Source organism: Schistocerca serialis, chromosome 4, assembly GCF_023864345.2.
Source record: "Schistocerca serialis cubense isolate TAMUIC-IGC-003099 chromosome 4, iqSchSeri2.2, whole genome shotgun sequence".
NCBI lineage: Eukaryota > Metazoa > Arthropoda > Insecta > Orthoptera > Acrididae > Schistocerca > Schistocerca serialis.
In genome coordinates this window covers 737,363,230-737,386,718 of record NC_064641.1, presented here as the reverse complement: position 1 = coordinate 737,386,718, position 23,489 = coordinate 737,363,230, and positions in this window count along the sequence as shown.

The window sequence follows — 23,489 nt, the reverse complement described above, 5'->3', positions numbered from 1 at the left end:
ATTGATTGTAGGCCCCGCATTTTCAGTGGACTAAAAAGCACATTATTCACAGGAAGACGTTGTAACATGACGCAACTTATTTGTAATTTGATGGCAGTGCATTTAAAAACAAATTGCATCGTGGAAGGGGCAAATTCTGACAAAAAAACACCGTCCATTTCTCTGAGCTGACTGACATTAAAGAAAAAGCGAGTTTTTAAGAATTCATAGTGGTCTTGAAAGAATTACAAGGGAAGTTCTCTAAATGCGTTGAGGACACTGCCAATCTTACATATGTAGTCGAGACCACACGCCGTTTCAACAAATACCCATATGCATGTGCAGATGGAACTGATCGATCTGTAGGGTGATTCCTGTTTAAAAGACAAATTTCTTTACAGGTCTACGTTGTTTTCTTCGGGTAGAGTTTCCACGTCCCCATAATGAGGTTGTAAACATGATAAAATACTTCGATGACTATGTGTGTGCGAAAGGCCAATTGTGAAACTAAATAAGACATGATTACATTGCAACCTTAGTGCGACAATCTATGAAATTGTCTGCGTGTGCTGACAGCTTGTACAAGATAAAAATTATACTATACCTCCAGTGCGCCAGAAATAATAAAATCATACTAGAAATGTATTTTGTCTGTGATCTACATTGTTAAGAAGTCCGCCTCTGTAGCGCAGCGATAGCGCTACCGCCTACCACGGAAGGGGACCTGGGTTCGATTCCCGGCACTGGACTGAGTGTTGTGTGTTCCTCATCATTTTCATCATAAGTGACACGCAAGTCGCCGAACTGGCGTCAACTAAAAAGACTTACAATACGGTGGCCGACCCCGAAGGGGATATCCCGGCCAATAAATGCCATACGATCATTTCATTTTATTGTTGAGAAATTGAAACCAAACCTATGCAGTGTGACTGCATTGCCATCTACACTGCAGCGCCAAACAGACTGGTATAGGCATGTGTATTTCAAATACAGGGATATGTAAACAGACAGAATACGGCGCTGCTGTCGGCGACGCCTACATAAGACAAGTGTCTGGCGCAGCTGTTAGATCGGTTACTGCTGCTACAATTGCAAGTTATCAAGACTGAAGTGTGTTTGCTGTCATAGTCGGCGCATGAGTGATGGGACACAGCATCTCCGAGGTAGCGATGAAGTGGGGATTTTCCCGAACGACAATTTCACGAGTGTACCGTGAATATCAAGAATCCGGTGGAACATAAAATATCCGACATCGCTGCGGCCGGAAAAAGATGCCGCAAGAACGGGACCAATGATGACTGAAGAGAATAGTTCAACGCAACAGAATTGCAATCCTTCTGCAAACTGGTGCAGATTTCAATGCTGGGCCATCAACAAGTGTCAGCGTGCGGACCATTCAACGAAATGTCATTAATTGGGTTGGTTGGTTGGTTGGTTGGTTTTGGGGGGAAGGAGACCAGACAGCGAGGTCATCGGTCTCATCGGATTAGGGAAGGAAGTCGGCCGTGCCCTTTGAAAGGAACCATCCCGGCATTTGCCTGGAGCGATTTAGGGAAATCATGGAAAACCTAAATTAGGATGGCCGGACGCGGGATTGAACCGTCGTCCTTCCGAATGCGAGTCCAGAGTGCTAACCACTGCGCCACCTCGCTCGGTAAAAATGGTTCAAATGGCTCTGAGCACTATGGGACTTAACATCCATGGTCATCAGTCCCCTAGGAACTTAAACCTAACTAACCTAAGGACAGCACACAACACCCAGTCATCACGAGGCAGAGAAAATCCCTGACCCCGCCGGGAATCGAACCCGGGAACCCGTGCGCAGGAAGCGAGAACGCTACCGCACGACCACGAGCTGCGGACCATTAATTGGGCTTTCGGAGACGAAGACCCACTCATGTACCCTTGAGGACTGCACGACACAAAGCTTTACGCCTCGCCTGGGCTCGTCAACACCGGCATTGGGCTGTTGATGACTGGAAATATGTTGCTCGGTCGGACGAGTCTCGTTTCAAATTGTATCGAGCGGATGGATGTGTGCGGGTATGGAGACAACCTGACGAATGGATGGTCCCTGCATATCAGCAGGAGGCTAGTTGGTGGAGGCTCTGTAATGGTGCAGGGCTTGTGCAGTTGGAGTGATATGGGACCCCTGGTACATCTAGAGACGACTCAGACAGGTGAGACGTACTTAAGCAACCTGTCTGATCGCCTGCATCAATTCATGTCCATTGTGCTTTCCGACGGACTTGGGCAATTCAAGCTGGACAGTACGACACTCAACACGTCCAGAATTGCTACAGAGTGGCTTCAGGAACACTCTTACGAGTTTAAACACGTCCGCTGGCCACTAAACTCCCCAGACATGAACATTATTGAGCATATCTGGGGTGCCTCGCAACGTGCTGTTCAGAAGAGATCTCCACCCGCTCGTACCCTTGCGGATTTATTGACAGCCGCGCTGGATTCACGGCATCAACTCCCTCCAGCACTACTGCAGACATTAGTCGAGTACATGCCACGTCGTGTTGCGGCACTTCTGCGTGCTCGCGGGGACCCTATACGATATTAGGCAGGTGTACTAGTTTCTTTGGCTCTTCAGTGTATAAAAATGCTTAAAAAGGTGAAGTGGAGAAAAATATGCTAAAAACCAGCTCCAAAATCGCGAATGTAATACCATCGTAAATAGCAGGCCATGTCATATTCACTTTCCACATGGAGAAGGGACAGTTTTATTTCTCGTTGGTTGAACTGTAGTAGGAATTACTCCTCTCAGAAACGTCACTAAAATTATATAAGACTGCATCACAGCTGGTGGGGCGCTCACAGCATCAAATGTTCCTTTATTATCTGGACAATGTACAATGTACATATGCAGCCATTCTTAATTACACCAGTAGTTGAGTGCTTCCCATCTCTTGAAAAAGTCCTAATTATGGTCTTCAATTATATCGTGGATTTGTGGAACGGTATGTAGTGTTCAGGAATTCACGGCGCCGATTCTGTTTGGTCTCCTTCATAATTCGGCGAAAGATGGCTCTCGCCACGCGAAAGGTAGAAATATTCTCTGGTTGGAATTTGAACTCCATTGAGTTACGCAACAGCCCTTGATTACCGAGTCCTACGCTTAACTCCGTCAGGCGGAAGGGATTCTTGTAGGTGGCCTGAAGACCTTGGAATGGAGACATCAATAGACAGATGGATCACAGCTTTATTGTGACCCACGCATCCTTGGATATCTGTCAAAATGTTCAAAGAGCCTGATGGCTTTATAGTTTCTAGTTAGTCTTGCTAAGAAGTGTTTCAGTTTATCAGGTAAATACAGATCTTAAAATGGGTGCTGGAGTAAAAACTTCGAATACTTTCCACTGAGGAGAGAGTGTATCGATGGATCGGTGGTGCGGAATTAGTCTGTGTCCCTTCTGGAGATATAACGCTTCCAACAGCTCGCTCCCAGGGGCCATGTGGTAGAAAAATCCCGTAGCACATCATACGCATTATATTCTCTACGGAGGAGGAACAGATGGATGAGCTGGACAGTGAGTTTAATGATTGTCTCTCGATTTGAATCTCTGTTACCAATGTGAACCGAGAGTGACAATAGGTGGGATTACTTCCAAGAATGTAGCGAAGGGAAGAGACGCGAAACGTTTTTACGTCGCTTGAAAGTGGTACATCTTGTCGCACAGAACTTTTGTTAAGTAGGCAGTATCGAAGAAATTCCTGGCTGATTTGAAACGGTAAACATGCTAGCTCCGTCATTTTCGAGACTATAGTGACGTCATTTTTGCTGGGCAGTTGTAGCAGCTGTTTGCGACACTTGTTAGAACTCGCTAATGTGCATAACACGACATGGAAGTGGCAAGACTATATCTCTTGTGATGACTGATTCGTATTATATCTGGGGTGGTTCAAATGGCTCTGAGCACTATCGGACTTAACATCTCAGGTCATCAGTCCCCGCCGGCCGGTGTGGCCGAGCGGTTCTAGGCGCTTCAGTATGGAACCGCGCGACCGCTAAGATCGCATGTTCGAATCCTGCCTCGGGCATGGATGTGTGTGATGTCCTTAGGTTAGTTAGGTTTAAGTAGTTCTAAGTTCTAGGGGACTGATGACTTCAAATGTTAAGTCCCATAGTGCTCAGAGCCATTTTTTTCATCAGTCGCCTAGAACTTAGAACTACTTAAACCTAACTAACCTAAGGACATCACAGACATCCATGCCCGAGGCAGGATTCGAACCTGCGACCGTAGCGGTCTCGTGGTTCCAGACTGAAGCGCCTAGAACCGCTCGGCCACACCGGCCGGCATCTGGGGTGGTTTATGAAGTTTAGTTTTAATTATCATGTCAATAAACGAAGCCTTCTCTATATATTCACACTTCAAGCGACATATTTTTCCCAACGATGACTATCGTGGCGAAGACCTTGGTTGTAGAAATCTGCGTTTTGAAAGGTCATCTCTTTATCATTCTGGAAATTCCTGCCACAATATGGTTTCTTCATTTGAAGAAAGAAGAATTAATCACTGGATGAGGAGAACACAAGGAAAGAGGTAAAATTTGACAGTCCAAAGAAACAGATTGTGTGATTATGTCGTGTATAGAAAGAGCTTGGCCGTTGTCATAGTAAAAACACAACTGTGAACAGCTTCCCGCGACACTTTGTGTTGGCAGCCTCCTTTAACTGTATCAGGAGATTCTGGCAATATGCTCTTGTGACGGATTGACCCTTGAGAGCATAATCTGCTAGCACCACAACATGACATTCCCAAGAAACACTCAGCATCACCTTGTCCAATGATTGTTGGGTCTTTGATTTTCAGCAGGGGTGAATCCACATGTTTCCACTGCTAACGGCCTAGAACACAGCCACAGCCCAGAGTCATAATGAGGGCTTAAACACAGACAATAACGTCCTGATTATCAGCAGCGATATGATTCCAGACGTCACTTCCCCGCGTCACTGACACACATGCAGGAGGCTTGCGCAGTTTGACCCACTACCGGATGGCAACAACCGGACCTCGGTCACTGGCCTGTGTTCGAGACGTTTCTGCGTGACACGGAAATGGAACAGCTTCCGCGCGAAGCGCGGACATTGGTATTTAAGGCCAGGCTCTGATTCAAATGAGCAACAAGGAGGCAAAGTTTGGAAATTTTTTTGAGACAATGAATAGACATACAAAGGATCTGTTTGGGGATTATGATTGACAATACTTTGAACTTTATTTTAGATTTTCTATAAAAACAAAATGGCGCTCATAGTTATGGTTTGATCAAGGGCGTGCAGTGTAGCCCCTCAGGAGTTATCTGAAATCAAAAATGGATAACATCAGTCGATACTACATTAAATTTATGGGAGCTTATACCTAACCACAATGAAATAAACTTAAATTTAACGATATTGTGCTAAATCGAACTTTGAGTTCGAGTTTTGGAGGTTTCTTTCAGTCTTTACGGCTTCACAAAAAATAGTTATATGAAGACATGCGAGGAGAAAGGGGCTAACCCTCAAATATAAAAGGTTATAGCTAAGTGTTGCCTTCTGATGGTGGGTGCGGGAACTATCAAAATTGATATTTGTCTCAACTCTAAATATCACATTAGGATATTTAGGGGTGGGACCAGCAAGAGATGGCAACACTTATCTCTTTAGTTTTTAAATTTGAGGGTTAGCCCGTTCTTCCTCGCTTGGCTTCATATTAACAAATTTCATATACTATAGGTATAGGCTCCCAAGAAAAGTATTTACTTTTAGGGAGTCAAAGATGTAAGTTAATAAGTCGAACCGTTTTTATTTTATGCAGCACGCAGTTTTGAAAAATCTTTTCTCGAGAAAGACCTATTTGAGCTTGAGGGAAAACTTTTATACGTATTATTAGTTCAATTTGCATAAAAACTACACGCTGTTATATATTTTTGATGTCGCTGATTTTCAAAAATCAAAACGGCTAATCCAATATCGTGGACCAAAAATTATGTTTTGACCAATTTTGACCAAAGTTTGACCACAAAACTGTTGTAGTTACTTATATTTAGTCTGTAACTCCAGGACTGTATATCAGGCCTTCCTCTAACTCGAATTGTTCCTCGAGATCATATTACCTAGTTCTTGACGAGGAAAGCCGATATGGCTGAGCTGGATATGCTGCGTTCGACAGCCTGGACATGTTATTCGTCAGTATTTTCGGTGAATATGTTTGCATGTGTACTGCAGTATAAACCATTTTGTGAGCGTGCATCACGGCACGAGTTATCTACGTGAGCCAGGCATCACCGGCTGAGAGCGTCCCGCGGCGGCCGTGACACGCTTCGAACAGTGGGCTGTAGAAATTTTCGTAACGCACGGATTAAAAAAATATTTCCGTCCCAACATTTTAGAAATGGAAATGAGCGTTTGGCGTCATTGGCCGGGAGGCCTCTTGCGGGGCAGGTCCGGCCGCCTTGGTGCAGGTCTTATTACATTCGACGCCACATTGGGCACCTGCGCACCGGATGGGGATGAAATGATGAAGAAAACATAACACCTAGTCCCTCAGCGAAGAAAATCTCCGACTCAGCCGGGAACAGAACCTGGGGCCGTAGGACGGCAATCCGTCACGCTGACCATTCAGCTATCGGGACGGACAACATTCTAGACATATGTAGCCCACGTTACAAAAAATGCAATAAAAATCGAATTTTCAACCATTTTGAAAGAGACCCTGGTTTTAAGCCCCTAGGGTTAACTCAGACAGCTGGACAATTTTGCTATGTACAGTTTGCGTCGGTCGCAGTCTTGGATTCTAGACTGTAACTGAGGAAATTCCACCGTCGTCATCCGGCCACGAACTGCCGAGCGCTGCCTGATCTCCCAGACCACTGACAGCCAACACTCCGCCACCATCTCAGCGAGACCGCTCTCCGACGAACCTGTTACCACTGTGTCGTCGGAGACCGCCGGGTACCCGCTGCTGCTCTCCAGCCGACGGTACAGAGTTGGAGAGTGGGCGGCACCACACCGTCGCCTCCTGCAAAGCTACACTACTGGCCATTAAAATTGCTACACCACGAAGATGACGTGCTACAGATGCGAAATTTAACCGACAGGAAGAAGACGCTGTGATACGCAAATGATTAGCTTTTCAGAGCATTCACACAAGGTTGGCGCCGGTGGAGACACCTACAACGTGCTGACATGATGAAAGTTTCCAATCGATTTCTCATACACAAACAGCAGTAAGACCGGCGTTGCCTGGTGAAACGTTGTTGTGATGCCTCGTGTAAGGAGGACAAATGCGTACCATCACGTTTCCGACTTTGATAAAGGTCGGATTGTAGCCTATCGCGATTGCGGCTTATCGTATTGCGACATTGCTGCTCGCGTTGGTCGAGATCCAATGACTGTTAGCAGAATATGGAATCGGTGGGTTCAGGACGGTAATACGGAACGTCGTGCTGGATCCCAACGGCCTCGTATCACTGTCGAGATGACAGGCATCTTATCCGCATGGCTGTAACGGATCGTGCAGCCACATCTCGATCCCTGAGTCAACGGATGGGGACGTTTGCAAGACGACAACCATCTGCACGAACAGTTCCACGACGTTTGCAGGATCAAGGACTATCAGCTCGGAGACCGTGGCTGCGGTTACCCTTGACGCTGCATCACAAACAGGAGCGCCTACGATGGTGTACTTAACGACGAACCTGGGTGCACGAATGGCAAAACGTCATTTTTTCGGATGAATCCAGGTTCTGTTTACAGCATCATGATGGTCGCATCCGTGATTGGCGACATCGCGGTGAATGCAGATTGGAAGCGTGTATTCGTCATCGCCATACTGGCTTATCACTCGGCGTGACAGTATGGGGTGCCATTGGTTACCCGTCTCGGTCACCTCTTGTTCGCACTGACGGCACTTCGAACAGTGGACGTTACATTTCAGATGTGTTACGACCCGTGGCTCTACCCTTCATTCGATCCCTGCGAAATCCTACATTTCAGCAGGATAATGCACGGCCGAATATTGCAGGTCCAGTAGGGGCCTTTCTGGATACAGAAAATGTTCGACTGCTGCCCTGGCCAGCACATTCTCCAGATCTCTCACCAATTGAAAACGTCTGGACAATGGCGGCCGAGCAAATGGCTCGTCACAATACGCCAGTCACTACTCTTGATGAACTGTGGTCTCGTGTTGAAGCTGCATGGGTAGCTTACCTATACACACCATCCAAGCTCTGACTGACTCAATGCCGAGGCGTATCAAGGCCTTTATTACGGCCAGAGGTGGTTGTTCTGGGTACTGATTTCTCAGGATTTATGCACCCAAATTGCGTGAAAATGTAATCACATGTCAATTCTAGTATAATGTATTTGTCCAATGAATACCCGTTTATCATCAGCATTTCTTCTTGGTGTAGCAATTTTAATGGCCAGTAGTGTAGAAGACGCCGCTGGCTGCCTCGTGCCGGCAGCAGAGCCGTGCCAGATACTCCGGTCATCGCCGCTGCCGAGTCAGCACCCGAAGAGTCTCCACTCTGTGTGTTAAGCTGCGTGCCTTCCAGCAGCGTGTGAGATTCTTTTAAGTTTTTATTTCTGTATTGGCCTTTGGCAGCAACGACTTAGCCGGAGAATCAGTAATGAAAAACCTGGCGTGCTATATCCTACGTGCCGGCCGCGGTGGTCTAGCGGTTCTAGGCGCTCAGTCCGGAACCGCGGGACAGCTACGGTCGCAGGTTCGAATCCTGCCTCGGGCATGGATGTGTGTGATGTCCTTAGGTTAGTTAGGTTTAATTAGTTCTAAGTTCTAGGCGACTGATGACCTCTGAAGTTAAGTCGCATAGTGCTCAGAGCCATTTGAACCATTTTTTTTTATATCCTACGTATTAGGTTGGTGCATAACTTCGTAGCGCTTTTGTTTTGTATTCTGGTTGCTACTGGTTTGTTTATCGATTGTCATCTTTTATTTGTAGTTCATTGCTGGTATTTGAGACGACATTTTGTCATTTGGAGATAGTGACTGGAGCTGTGGACGCTAGAAAATGAAGTTCATCAGGAGGGGGGGGGGGGGGGGGGGGAGGGAGGGTGCCAGCAGCGGAGGCAGCCAGAAATATTTGCGCCGTGTACGGGGATAATGCCATCGGACAGAGCAGGGAAAGAAACTGATTTTCTCATTTTAAGGAGAATCGTTTTCATGTTAGTGACTCTCCACGTTAGGAAGACCTTTGGGGTTTGATGAAGTGCGTTTAAAAGCATTAATTCACAATATCCACGTCAGTATACTCGAGAACTGGCAAATGTGACGGACTGTGATCACTCCACCATCCTGTTACATTTGCATGCAACAGAGATGGTAAAAAAAATCCGTTGTGTGGGTACCGCATGCTCTAAGCCAAAATCACAAATATCAGTGGGTAAGCCACATGTACATCTCTGCTTGCTCGCCATCAATTGGCTCGTGTACAGCACATGCCATTCCTATCCTGTATCGCTACTGGTGACGAGAAACTGTGTTTTTATGCTACGTAAGGAAAAGAAAGGAATGGCTGAGTCCAAATAAAGCAGCAACTCCATGTACAAAGACCTATGCGAACCCACGAAAGATAATGTTATGCTCTGGTGGAACAGCGGCGGTTTGATGTACCACGAATAGCTTCCCCGAGGTGTAACCATCACTGCTGACATCTATCGTCAACAATTGAGACGTCTTGCAGATGGTCGTTGGACCGGGAAGATTGGATGAAGTGATGGAACTCCGCCGTAATGCCCACCTGCATTCTGCTAGACTGACAAAACACGCTATACAGGAGTTGGGTTGAGAAGTCATTCCTCACCCACCTTACTCATCTGATCTTACGCCTTCAGGTTTTCACCTTTTCCACTCTCTATCAAACAACGTTCAATGAACTCCCTTTCCGGTGATAATGTGCTCCGAACATGAGCCGACGAGTTCGTCTCCTCAAAACCACGTGTTACCCCAACGTTGGCAGACTGTTGAAAATAGTGAAGGGTAATATATTATTGATGATTAAAGCCTATGTTAAGTCTATAAACTTAAGGAAAAACTCTACGAACTTATTCACCAAACAAATATAATATAAGCATATTAGATAACACTAATATCGTACACTTTGTACATGCAACTTCTCACACTGGGTCCATTGTGGCTGATGTATAACTGTAAATCCGCTTCTTGGAGAAAAAGGGTAATACTGACATAATCAGCTGTGGACAGTGCCGAAACAAGGCTATCACAGATGCAGGCTGGGGAATTACTGTATGATAAAGGCCGTTGGAAACTCTCGCGGATGTCTGCTGTAACACAGGGACACAAGTATCACATGTTTGACATCTGAAATCTTAGGTGGGTGTATGTCCAGCAGAATGTGTATGTCGCAGGCTGTTTGCTTCGGCTGCCGCTCCCAAAAGAAATATTACGAGACAACGTCAATACGGGCCAGAGACGAGGGCGCACCGAAAATAGCTATCCAAATCAGATGTTGTAACTGTTTTGTTCACAGACTTTCTCTGCAGCCTGCTACAAAGTCGCACTGTCTCCTCTGCCATCATACAAACCCAAGATACCCCAAGTGCACCCCCGACCTGCCGTGTCATGAGATCACAATGAAGCACCCAGCACTCATCCATAGTGGTTGTGTGGCTAAAGAAGTCATCTTGATTAGCCTGATACAGCTGCAACATTTTCACTGCTGCCCCAGTTCGGCAGGCTTTTTGAATGTGCAATAACAGAACCAAGCGGACGGTGACGTTCGTCGCGTTCAAAATGGGACGCAAGATATTTAAAAGTTATGCTTGACTGACTTTACCTTCGTTTCTATTGTTATACGTCGGTCTTCAAGCACCAGAGCCACCAGTTTTCTCGCAATTCCTAGTTTTTGGGTATTCAAAAGTGATTGTCGCTACAATCTACTGAATAAATGAATTCAGAATGTGTTGCAGGTATTCTCCTCCAGTGTCTTTGCACTGTTGCCAAAGTTCTGGCAGCTGCATAGCAAACCATTCTTTGAGGGCACGCCGGCGCCACTGGTAGACTGCTCCAAGTTCGTTATTGGTGGTGAACTTGTTACCCCACATGACGTCTTTATTGCGATGAATAGGGCATATTTGCTAGTACCCAGATCAGGTGAATATGGAGGATTTGTCAGCACAGTAAACCCTAGATCACGTGCGGTGGCAATGGTCTGGTGGGTTACACGTGGCTGCCCATTTTCGAGTTGGAGCAGAATGCCAGTACCCCACTTGCCACAGAGGCGTTGTTTAATGGGGCAGAGAACTGCAGTAACGTTCACTGTTGAAGGTGGTTCTGGGAGGGAAACAATCCACCAGCGGTATTCCTTCCTGATCCAAGAACACTGTTGCCATTTGTTTCTGCACGAATATTCCCGGCTGTGACTTTTGGGACGAGAGTTCCCAGTATGCTTCCAAGCCACAGACAGGTGCTTATTTTCTGGAGTCTCATGGAAGAATCTAGACACGTCGGTGGTGACCAGAAGTTAGACGTTCAAAGAACTCCGCTGGCTCTGCACTGTTCTGTTGCACCAACTGTTGGCATATCTGCACAGCCTTCTTTTTCTGCGCAGTGGTAAGAGAATATGACATCCACTGTGCACACACCTTCTTCGTCTTCAAATCCTCATGGATCATCAAACGTGATTCGCCTTTCGCCTGTGGCCGATTATCAAGTTCAAATGGGTCAAATGGCTCTGAGCACTATGGGACTCAACATCTTAGGTCATAAGTCCCCTAGAACTTAGAACTACTTAAACCTAACTAACCTAAGGACATCACACACACCCATGCCCGAGGCAGGATTCGAACCTGCGACCGTAGCAGTCCCGCGGTTCCGGACTGCAGCGCCAGAACCGCACGGTCACCGCGGCCGGCGATTATCAAGTCATTGACACGCTGGGCATTGTTTGGTTTTTGGTTTTTGGCGCAGCTGCTGGACGCCCAGTAGTTTTGGGTCTCTCAGCACAGTCCCTGCCATTTCTGACCTCTGACACACAACGATACACGAATCTGCAACTTGGTGCAGTCTCCCCACATATCACTACTAACCTCTTCTGGATGGCTGAAGCAGTCATTCTCATCATAGTTCTTTCTAGGGAGAACAATGCGCCTACGGGATGCAGCAACACCATCTGGTGGCAGGAGCGAGTACTGTAGTCAATCATCGCTCATACAGTGAGACACATGTCAAGCTGCTACTTTGTAGGAGTTACAGGGAGAGTGCCAATTAATATTGAACGAACTGAATATATTACCTACCAATTTCTTCTTCGTGATTCTGTTAATGCACACTTCCACTAACTCGGCACGGATGTTGCAGTGCTGTTCCCCTTCAAATGGAGAAAACGAACTACCACACGACACTCCGTTTTATTAATGGGCTGCAATATTTTATTTTGGCTCCTCTACCGTTTGCGACGATATGTTTCAATGTGTACCAGGGCTGTAGGTACATACCTCTAAACAAACAAAATGTTAATTACGCAGTTTGGCGAAGTTGTTATATACGTGAAGAATAGAATGTAGCCCGCATATGCCAAGTCTGAAAGAAAGGAAACAGACATGAATGTCAGAACTACAGGGCTATTAGTCTTCTGAATTCTTGTTATAAGTTGTATGCCCGAATTCTGACAAAACGACTATCCCCAATCGTTAAAACTGTACTGTCTGATGCCCAACATGGCTTTCGAAAAGGCAGATCATGCTCGGACTGTATCTTCACCATGACACAACTAATAGAAAAACATTGTGAATTCAATTTACCAACTTGTCTTGCCTTAGATGACTACGAAAAGGTGTTTGATAAAATAAATCGAAACAAAGTGCGCGAAATTTTAAGAAACAGTGGCGTTTCACCTCATGTTATTAGATGTACAGTGTTTATATATGAATAACAAAATAAAAATAAAAATAGCAGGCAGAAGACTTAATATGGCTGAAATAAATCAAAGACTTAGCCAAAAGTATCCCCTCTCACCCATTGTTTTTAACATGTAAGATATTTGTTAACATCGAGTGTAGATTTAAGTGTCAGGAAGTCGTTTCTGAAAGTATTTGTATGGAGTGTAGCCATGTATGTAAGTGAAACGTGGACGATAAATAGTTTAGACAAGAAGAGAATAAAAGCTTTCGAAATGTGGTGCTACAGAAGAATGCTGCAGATTAGATGGGTAGATCACATAACTAATGATGAGGTATTGAATAGAATTGGGGAGAAGAGAAATTTGTGGCACAACTTGACTAGTAGAAGGGATCGGTTGGTAGGGCATACTCTGAGGCATCAAGGGATCACCAATTTAGTACGGGAGAGCAGCGTGGAGCGTAAAAATCGTAGAGGGAGACCAAGAGATGAATACACTAAACAGATTCAGAAGGATGTAGGCTGCAGTAGGTACTGGGAGATGAAGAAGCTTGCACAGAATAGAGCAGCATGGAGAGCTGCATCAAACCAGTCTCAGGACTGAAGATCACAACAACAACAACATATGTGTAACCAGAACTTGCTTACAGACAATAAAACATTTAAAATTAACGATATGGATGTTAGTACACTACTTTTTGCTGACGCTCGATCAATTATTAGTCAGAATGAAAATGACTTACAAGAAGCTGTCTTTAATTTAAGTAAAATAGCCTGGGAATACAATCTGATTGCCTCCATCACCAAGACAAAATAAATGGTATTTTTAAGACACCAGCCCATTCGAGTTAAAGCTGAAATTAACAAGCAGATCATGAAGCAAGTTAATACGTGTAAATATTTAGGGTGCAGTATTACATATAGATGAGATGTGGTGCTACAGAATAATATTGAAAATTAGGTGAAGTGATAGGGTAGGAATGAGGAGGTTCTGCACAGAATCGGAGAGGAAAGGAATATGTGGAAAAGAATGACAAGGAGAATGGACAGGATGGTAGGGCATCCGTTAAGACATCAGGGAATTACTTCTATAGTACTAGAGGGAACTGTAGAGGGTAAAAACTGTGGAGGAAGACAGAGATTGGAATACATCAAGGAAATAGTTGAGGACTTAGGTTGAAAGTGCTACGCTGAGATGAAGAGGTTGGCACACGAGAGGAATTCGTGGTGGGCTGCATCAAACCAGTCAGAAGACTGAGGACTCAAAAACAAACGTATAGGGGAAACAGTAAAATACAAAATAGGTTAGACGTATTTAACTATTTCTGTGGAACTGTGGACCTTCACGCAGGGTATTGGGAAAGGAAGTCCACAGACATATTCCACTAAAGTTCTGTAAGGTTATGGCTACACCAGCACTCTTTGTGGATGCGAAAACTGGGCTCTTAAGAAGAGAGATGAAAAGAGAATAGAAGCATGCGGAGTGAATTTCCTTAGATAGGTGGCTGGATATACTTTGATGGATAAAAATAGAAATGATGACATCTGAGCTTACTAATATGCAAAACATAATTGACATAATAAACCAACACTAGTCAAGACGGAAAGAACATATAGACCGTATGCCAGATGCAAGAATCACTAAACCCATAAAACAATGTAAACCAAGAGGCAAAAGATCTTTAGGAAGACAAATTCGCTACGGTCGGAGATTCGAATCCTGCCTCGACCACGGATGTGTGTGATGTCCTCAGGTTAGTTTGGTTTAAGTAGTTCTACGTTCTATGGGACTGATGACCTCAGAAGTTAAGTCCCATAGTGCTCAGAGCCATTTGAACCATTTTTTTTGAAGACCAATTAAGAGATAACCTGACCAATCGTGAAGAAGATGGAACAGACTAAAAGGTCCAACCCTTGTTGTAGATGTACATGTGTACTCTTTTTTCTAGGTGATAATTAAAACTTTACTAGACAAAAGTATCCCCTCTCACCCATTGTTTTTAACATGTAAGACAAGTAAGACATGGGACAATCGCTCAGCTTTCCAGGGGCTCAAGAATTCAGCGAATAGTAATTTCACACTCAATAAATTCACATATCAGGCCTCCGCTGTGTACGTCCATCCAATCCTTTCACGCCAAGCGAAGATACACAGGTGCTGTCTTTCTCTTTCACATAGATATATTAGAAAAAGAACTAAAAATTTATCTCACGTTCTATAGGCAATAATTTCTAGTTTTATAAATGTAAAGCAAGTGCCTAACTCCGTTCACTTCAGATACTCATCACCATTATTTATTAGCACCTCAAAAACGTCATTGTTTGCTCTCCAAGTGTGAGATAACAGCCCGCAAATATATTTGTTAAATGTCCTTATCGGTGGTATTCATATAAAAAGCAGCTCTTCCATTAATTTCCCTTGTGCAACAATGCAGCTATAGAATTTTATGTTTTATGTTATGGTCCTGTGGTTATTTGTAACTTTCCAGCACAATCTTCGGTGTGTATTTCACTAATATCATAACGAACAGTAAAATAACTCCTTTGCTGCAGACACTAATCGATTAGCGTATATGTTTCACCTCTCACATTTGGTTCCCAACGTCTTGAAGCTTGGTGCAAGATCGTGATGTTGCAAATACTTGTAAGCGCCACCCGGGAACTGGGTGTTTGTGTTGTGCTCATCATTTCATCATCATTCGTGAAAAGTGGCGAGATTGGACTGTTGTAAAGAATGGGAATTTGTATGGGCTCTGATAACCGCGCAGTTGAGCGCCCCACACGACAAATACATCATCATCATCGTCATCATTCTTGTAAACAATGAATTTTCTTCCGCTCCCGCCCCCCTCCTAATCCCCCCCCCCCCTCTCTCTCTCTCTCTCTCTCTCTCTCTCTCTCTCTCTCTCTCACACACACACACACACACACACACACACACACACACACATAAACATACACTAGCACGCACACACAAGTTACGTTTCTTTCGCGTCTGGCAGATACGATGATATTCGTCTCAAAGTTTTTGTCAATTTATGCTGAAGAATCGTTCACAAAGACGAAAGACAATGTATTTTCACAACTTTGTTGGAATAGTTTTTCTCAGAGACAACAGATCCATGTAAAACACTGCACTATTACAAGTGAAATCGTAAATCATCAACCTCCCTTGCGACGTGTGCGTGAAATATGCATATACCCTCCGCTTGTCGAAATTCCGATGTTCAACTGTTTTCCACACTCGTACAAGTAACCATACGAACTCATATGGTGGGAGTCAGTAGAAAAAGATTGGAAACAGAAAGGAACTATATAAAACTGTTTAACAACCCTATTTAGTGGCGCGATTAGATATTCACAAACAGGGAAGATGAAACTAAGTACTATACGCAATTACTATGGAGTACACACACATCCCAAATGCAGCGGCAGCATGTCCCAATCGCCCCTATAGTAACGTTTACAATATCACCAGGGCCGCGTAGGCTATCTAAACTGCACCTTCGGCGCGCGGCAGCAGAAATGCACTGCTGTGCTTAACTTAAGGACGAAAGTAACTTTAGCATAAGTATCACTGCTAAGTAACATTGCTCTATGAAACTTGGACCATACACAGAAAGAACAGCAACAGTATCGTGCAGACGAACAGAGATGATGTTTTCATTCAAAGACAGTCGCGATTATTGAGAATTCTCTGGACATTATAAACGGTGGGACGTGGTTCTTAGTAGTCTGTGATCACCATGGAGGGCAGCGCATGCTCTGCAAAGTGTTCCCACGCTGGTCACAAGGTTGGTAAGTTCTTGTGATACGGCGTGCCATTCCTTCCCCAGTACTGCTGACAGCTGCTGGACGGTAGTTGGTGATGCGGACATACTGCAGAACGTCTCCCAAGATTCCACGCATGCTCGATGGGATTTAAGTCGGGGAATGGGCAGGCCAGTCTATTTGCCGAGTATTCTCTCGTTCCAAGAACTCCTCCATCCTCACTGTTCGATGCGGTCACGCCTTGTCGTCCGTAGAAATATTGTCAGGAGCGAATGCACCCCGAAAAGAAGCACGTCGAAAAGGGGTATAGTATCACAAGAACTTTGACCGGCGACTGTACTGCGTTGAAAGATTTGGAGGTCTACACACGCATGCTAGACTATGCCTCCGTACGCCATAACACCTGGACCTTCAAAACGATTTGTTCGACAACGTTCCTGAGTGCATTACGTTTTCATATCTCTCGCCATGTGCGGGTACGTCCAAAATCACTACTCAGACTGAATCTGCTCTCATCCGAGAAGAGTACACATTAGTCTAGTAGCTATGCTCTTGGCACCATCTCAGACGGTGCCGTCGATGTGCTGGTATCAACAGTGCATAACGTACTGGTCGTCAGTCAAAGAGACTTACCGTCAAGCAGTCACCGTGTCACGGTGGGGTGTTAGGTTGCGTGCCTTGCAGTCCTGTTTAACGAGGCTTGGAATCGCACCCACTGTTTGACGTGGGTCCCTTTTTGCCTTTTGGGCAATGTATGGGTCATTTGTTGCTGTAATTGACAGTGATCCACCACCTCCTCTCCTTTGCGCAGCAGTGCCTTTGGTCCAGAACCCTCCCCACGCACGTGAAACAGTACGGTGAGCAATAACCGAACTCCTGGACTACACCAGCTGCACTTCGTCCTTCTTCCAGTTTCACAATGATTCTTTCCCTTGCAAAGTCATCCAGATGTTGTCTCCGGGCCTTGTTGTAATGAAGAACACTACAGTACACCGTAACTTCTCGCTGATTGCCATACGCTGCCTTTCCTGTTGCTGCAGCTGCCTTGTGTTGCAGAGCTAGTCCCATTTGATGCTGTAGTCACGTTGATCTCACGCTATGTGACTCCCAACTTACTATGTACGACTGGGATACCTCTGACAACATGATCCCGCCCTTTCATTCATTTCCACCGAGCAGTTAATATGTTATCTCGTCATTAAGTTTTGCAGAGCAGTGTAGTTACACAGTCATTATTAACTTACAGATGTGAAACATGCGCATGAGTTCAAACATTGAGGGTTGTACAACGAGCATTGGAAAGGTGCATATTAGCCATGACAATGGGGGCAGAAAGAAAAACGAACAAGTGGATAAGAGAAAAGACAGTAATTGAGGGTGTAACAGTGTCTGTTAAAAATCTGAAAAGGAGATGGGCAGAACATGTATTAAGACGAAATGATGCACCATGGAGTAACGATATTATGTGTTGAGTTCCTGCGAAAAGATATAAAATAAGATAAGTTAACGAAATAAAGAAACAAGCATCAGAACAAAGTAAGCTGCATAAAGCTTAAGATTATAATTTATGGGGAAGTTTGGAAGAGACCTACAACAAGCACTAGATAATAATGGCTTCTGCTGATTCTGCTGTCGATGATGTTATATGTCATTATTCACTCCTTTAATTTTCTGAAGAGATAAATGTTTGATAGAGTATAACTGCTCCTGAAACTGATGATAGTTTTGTTCTTCACGGCTGTTAACAGTCCAAATAAATGAGATAGTGTTCTTGACTGCTGACAGGTAAGATAAAACAGCATTAGCATAATGTGGAACGTCACTTGAAAACACTAATCACCATGGTTATCGCTATGAAGTTATTCAGCCTAAGTGTACTTGTGGCAAAGACAATTCGATCATTGACCGTGTGTATATGTCACTAGTGAGCTGTTATGAACGATTATCTCTTTCCTTTTTTCTCCTGTCGACTTCTTCACTCCCCTCCCCCCCCCCTCCAGCTTTTCCCCCTTCTCCACCATTTTCTCTAAAATATGAGTTCAGAATGTTCTAGATGTTTCGAGCTGTGTCAGAGAGGGACGTGCTTGTCTGTGTCAGCGATTGTCTTTGCACAGGAAAATGAGGTTGCTCGCCAGACGGACGTCGTAAGGAGTATATAATAAGCGGTAATGAGCGCCGTTCGCTGGTGCTAATCTGTTCGTAGCCGGGCCAACTGGACACCGGTACTGTATATATATGACCATGAAAGCAAAGGTAGTTTTCTTTTTATATATATTACTGGCAATTATGCAGAAAAAACAAACTTAATTACGTATATAGACAGTTCATTCAGTCCGGAAATCGAGAACTTCGTCCATTTCTGCCTATTATTAATACTGGCAAGATATCGGACCCAGGGATTCCACGATCTTTGAAAATGTTTTAATTTTAATAACATAAATTTGACATAAAGTCATGCAGGAGGCCGGCGACTGTCTTTGTAATAATTAGTAGTTCTCCATGCAGGCTGACAGGGTCGCAGAGATAAAGGTCAAACGTCACGTAAGGAATTACTTTATTACTTATATGAGGCCTTTCGGAATTTATCCATCATCAGATATCCAGGAGCGATTACTGCACGTAGATATTTATTTAAAGTCAGTACCGCCACTAGACTGTTTTTTTGTTTGCAGTGTTGCAGTTACACGATCATGATTTCGGCTTTAAAGTGCCATTATCAAGTGTTTTAATGTTATGCAGTACCTAAGATGGCATACTGTCGTATTTAAAATACACTATTTAAATACGACATTGTGCCATCTTAGGCACTGTACAACATTAAAACACTTGATAAAGGCACGTATAAAGCCAAAATCATGATAGTGTAAATGTAACACTGCAAATGAAAAACAGTCTAATGGCGGTAATGACTTCAAAGAAATATATTATGACTGTGGCCCCACATTATGAAAAAAAAATTATGCACGTAGATATGGCGTTTCGAGTTGTGTGTGAAACAAATATTCGCAGATTAGTTGTTTCAAGATGTATGTGAAACAAGTATTCGCACACAAACAACTTGAAACGCCATATCTACGTGCATTAATCGCTCCTGGATATCTGATGATGTACAAATTCGGAAACGTGTCATATGAGCAATAAAGTCATTTCTTGCCTGATGTTTGATTTTACCATTGCGAACCAGTCCCCTGAACGCAAAACTACTGAGTGTTTTAATTCCAAACTATAGGAAATACTGCAGTCAACCACAAGTGTAATTTACAAAAACAGCTCCGATGTTCTCCAACGACAATGGATAAAATAAGGGTTTTAATTTCCAAGTTTTACGTCGGATAACAAATGACAAAAGAAGTATTTTTTCACCTGATATAATTACAGATCAACAGTTTTCGGATTTTTTCCTTCACGTGTACTGTGAAACCTTGCCTCTTGCCAAATTTCATCATTCTAGCCCGTCGGGAAGTACGATATGGATTTTGACAAGTGTTTGCGAGTATCAAAATATGTGACTTGAGTGGCAGTATCTTTTGATTACATTCACTTAGAAGTTTCAAATTTTTACATCTTTAGGGGACCATGGGCCTCAGTATGTGACAGAAATCTCAACTTATATGTCTAACCGTTACTGAGAAAAAGGGTTTTTAACAGTCGAACAGACAGATGGGCAACAGTGCGATCCTGTTAGGGTTCCTTTTGTTACCGACTGAGGCACGAAACCTTCAAAAAGGAATAAAATAAGGAAAAAGTAAAAGCGGCTGTCGTTAGCACATTTTTACGATGTTCAGGTTGCTATTAATCAGCGAACTAATTTTTCTGCTGCTGTGAGTTGTATCTTTGATTATCAGTCACTCAGGTGAAGCAAATGTCGTAAGTAGAACGTGCTCTCATCACACCACATTCGTTGAATATCTTTGGAGTGAAAGTTTAGGAGCTAAGAACGAAATTTTTTTTGCCAATATGCATTGTTTCTCATATCTTGTGACGACGTATACTTAACCTATGAAAAATAACAGTTTCTAATTACACGTATTTCCATTTGTGTCCCCATCATTAACTGGTCGTGCTGTTACTAACAAATAAATCCATAAAATCAGGACAAATACGTGTAACAATATAAAGTTTAAGACTGTGTACAAAATGCAAAAAACGGCGTTATGCCGAAAGTTACGTGACATTTCCTATTTGATGTTGGTGACATGTGCAGTATACTGTACTCACTCCTTAGATATTCCTACAGTGGGTTCACCAACTTAGAATCAAACTGACATTTTTCATTATAACCTAGACCTCGGTCTACACTATAAATCAGTTTGCCACCACAAACAATGTTACAAAATGTAAGATACAGGCAATATAAACATTGTCAGTTTTCTGTTCTGTCTGGATTGCACGCTCGCAGCGTGACAAAAGAGAACTGCAAATAGATTATCTACGTACGGACTTATTCAGCTGAATTTTTCGGCGGTTATCTGTTATGAAAACCTTTTTACGCTCAGTCCCCCAAATAACAATTATGCCTTTCTGGAGTTTCTTGCATCATCGATTTACGTACGCATACTATAATGTAGCCAGCCATTTCTCGCTGGTAAGGTCGTTACAAAAAGGGTACTGACAATGCCTAGCTAAATCGCAAGAAAAAGGGGAATACGTATTAACATTCCCACAACAACAATTGTTTCTCATATCACGTGACGACGTATACTTAACCTGCCGCTGTTGGATGAGCAGCTGCCAGCAGCAAGTCGTATACTCTTAGCTCACTTATTTGTTACATAGTTTAATTCTTAATTTTTTTTGCGTGTTTTTGGGTACTTGCATTGTTTAACTCATAAATTTCGGGCGTATTATAGTATTTGAGAGTTGTAGCATTGCGTTTTAGTACCTGAATTATGTAAAATCGCGTAGTCTCTTTCCGCGGCCGAGCAGTGTGTCAGCAGTGCGCAAGTAGCAGCATTACTGCATTTACTAGGCAATCTTGTATTTTAACAATCGTTTAAATTTTGTGTCGAATTGTTTGTGCTCTCTGTAGATTAGTTCAGACGTTCTTTGCACAACAGTTTTTAGCATGGATAGGGACTGCAACTGCTATGTTCGGATGCGGGCTGAGTTGGCATCCCTTCGCTCCCAGCTTCAGGCAGTGTTGGCTTCGGTCACACAGCTGGAGGCTGTTGCCAATGTGCATCACTGTGGGGATCTGGATGGGGGTTTGTGGGGAACGGCCAGGTCGTCCCCATCTCCCGATCGGACTACGACTGTGGCTGCCTGGGATACTGCCCACATTGAGGCTAACCCCTCACCCGTGGTAGAGTGGGAGGTCGTCTCGAGGTGTGGCAGGGGGCGAAAGACATTCCGGAGGGCTGAACGGAAGGCCTCTCCAGTTTGTCTGACGAACCAGTTTCAGGCTCTGTCTCCGGCTGATACTGATCTTCGGCCGGACATGGCTGCTTGTTCTGTTCCAGAGGTTGCCTCTCAGTCTGCATGATCCAGGCGGTCGCAGAGGGTGGGCTTACTGGTAGTTGGGAGCTCCAACGCCAGGTGCGTAATGGGCCCCCTTAGGGATATGGCAGCAAGAGAGGGTAAGAAAACTAATGTACACTCCGTGTGCATACCGGGGGGAGTCATTCCAGATGTGGAAAGGGTCCTTCCGGATGCCATGAAGGGTACAGGGTGCACCCATCTGCAGGTGGTTGCTCATGTCGGCATCAATGATGTGTGTCGGTATGGATCGGAGGAAATCCTCTCTGGCTTCCGGCGGCTACCTGGTTTGGTGAAGACTGCCAGTCTCGCTAGGAGGATGAAAGCAGAGCTCACCATCTGCAGCATCGTGGACAGGACTGACTGCGGACCTTTGGTACAGAGCCGAGTGGAGGGTCTGAATCAGAGGCTGAGTCGGTTTTGCGCCCGTGTGGGCTGCAGATACCTCGACTTGCGCCATAGGGTGGTGGGGTTTCGGGTTCCGCTGGATAGGTCAGAGTCCACTACACGCAGCAGGCGGCTACACGGGTAGCAGGGTTTGTGTGGCGTGGACTGGGCGGTTTTTTAGGTTAGATGGCCTCGGGCAAGTACAGAAAGGGCAACAGCCTCAAAGGGTGCGGGGCAAAGTCAGGACATGCGGGGACCAAGCAGCAATCGGTATTGTAATTGTAAACTGTCGAAGCTGCATTGGTAAAGTACCGGAACTTCAAGCGCTGATAGAAAGCACCGAAGCTGAAATCGTTATGGGTACGGAAAGCTGGCTGAAGCCAGAGATAAAGTCTGCCGAAATTTTTACAAAGGCACAGACGATGTTTAGAAAGGATAGATTGCATGCAACCGGTGGTGGCGTGTTTGTCGCTGTTAGTAGTAGTTTATCCTGTAGTGAAATAGAAGTGGATAGTTCCTGTGAATAATTATGGGTGGAGGTTACACTCAACAACCGAACTAGGTTAATAATTGGCTCCTTTTACCGACCTCCCGACTCAGCAGCATTAGTGGCAGAACAACTGAGAGAAAATCTGGAATACATTTCACATAAATTTTCTCAGCATGTTATAGTCTTAGATGGAGATTTCAATTTACCAGATATAGACTGGGGCACTCAGATGTTTAGGACGGGTGGTAGGGACAGAGCATCGAGTGACATTATACTGAGTGCACTATCCGAAAATTACCTCGAGCAATTAAACAGAGAACCGACTCTTGGAGATAACATCTTGGACCTACTGATAACAAACAGACCCGAACTTTTCGACTCTAAGCGCAGAACAGGGAATCAGTGATCATAAGGCCGTTGCAGCAGCCCTGAATATGGAAGTAAATAGGAATATAAAAAAAAGGGGAGGAAGGTTTATCCCACGCCCGGGTTCCCGGGTTCGATTCCCGGCGGGG